Genomic DNA, 635 nt, shown 5'->3' on the forward strand with positions numbered 1-635 from the left:
ATAAACTGAATACTACTACAAGATCAGCAGTTGTCACAGGCTATTGATGTGGGTTAATGAGACATATCGTTTCAGAGCAAATATTACCTGTATGAAGGAACAGTGACACGTGACTTGATTATCCGACAGATGTTAACTGACTTTACAATATTAAATCAAAGGAGATTGCACCATTAGGTGCTATGTCTTCTATAATGTATGTATTATTTATCTTAATAACCGCTAAGGCCATTTAGAACCTGCTTCCAGTGTAAAATGTACGCTTGCCCGTGTGGTTTAGTTTTGTCTTTGTTTAACGTCCTATTAACAGCTAAGGTCGTAACATGTGTTTAGGAGTGCTGGAGGCGGTAAGTTGGTGTATTTGCATTCTTGCGAAAGCGCAGATCTGAAGCCAATATGTAGTGTCATTTCATTGAAATATCATTTCAAAGGTATATCCAACAAATCATTCCATCTTTTCGAATCCTGTTTGACATAAGCTGAAGAATTTCCAATGATTACCTTTCTAATAGAATGTGACGTCACAGTTGTCGAATAGAAATTTTGGAAGTTTTGTTTTTTTGATAGTTAACGTTCATAACGTCACACTCTACACATCGCAAATAATCACCAAAATCTTAATATTTTGTACCATA

This window comes from Mizuhopecten yessoensis, unplaced genomic scaffold (genome assembly GCF_002113885.1).
Source record: "Mizuhopecten yessoensis strain PY_sf001 unplaced genomic scaffold, ASM211388v2 scaffold716339, whole genome shotgun sequence".
Taxonomy (NCBI): Eukaryota; Metazoa; Mollusca; class Bivalvia; order Pectinida; family Pectinidae; genus Mizuhopecten; species Mizuhopecten yessoensis.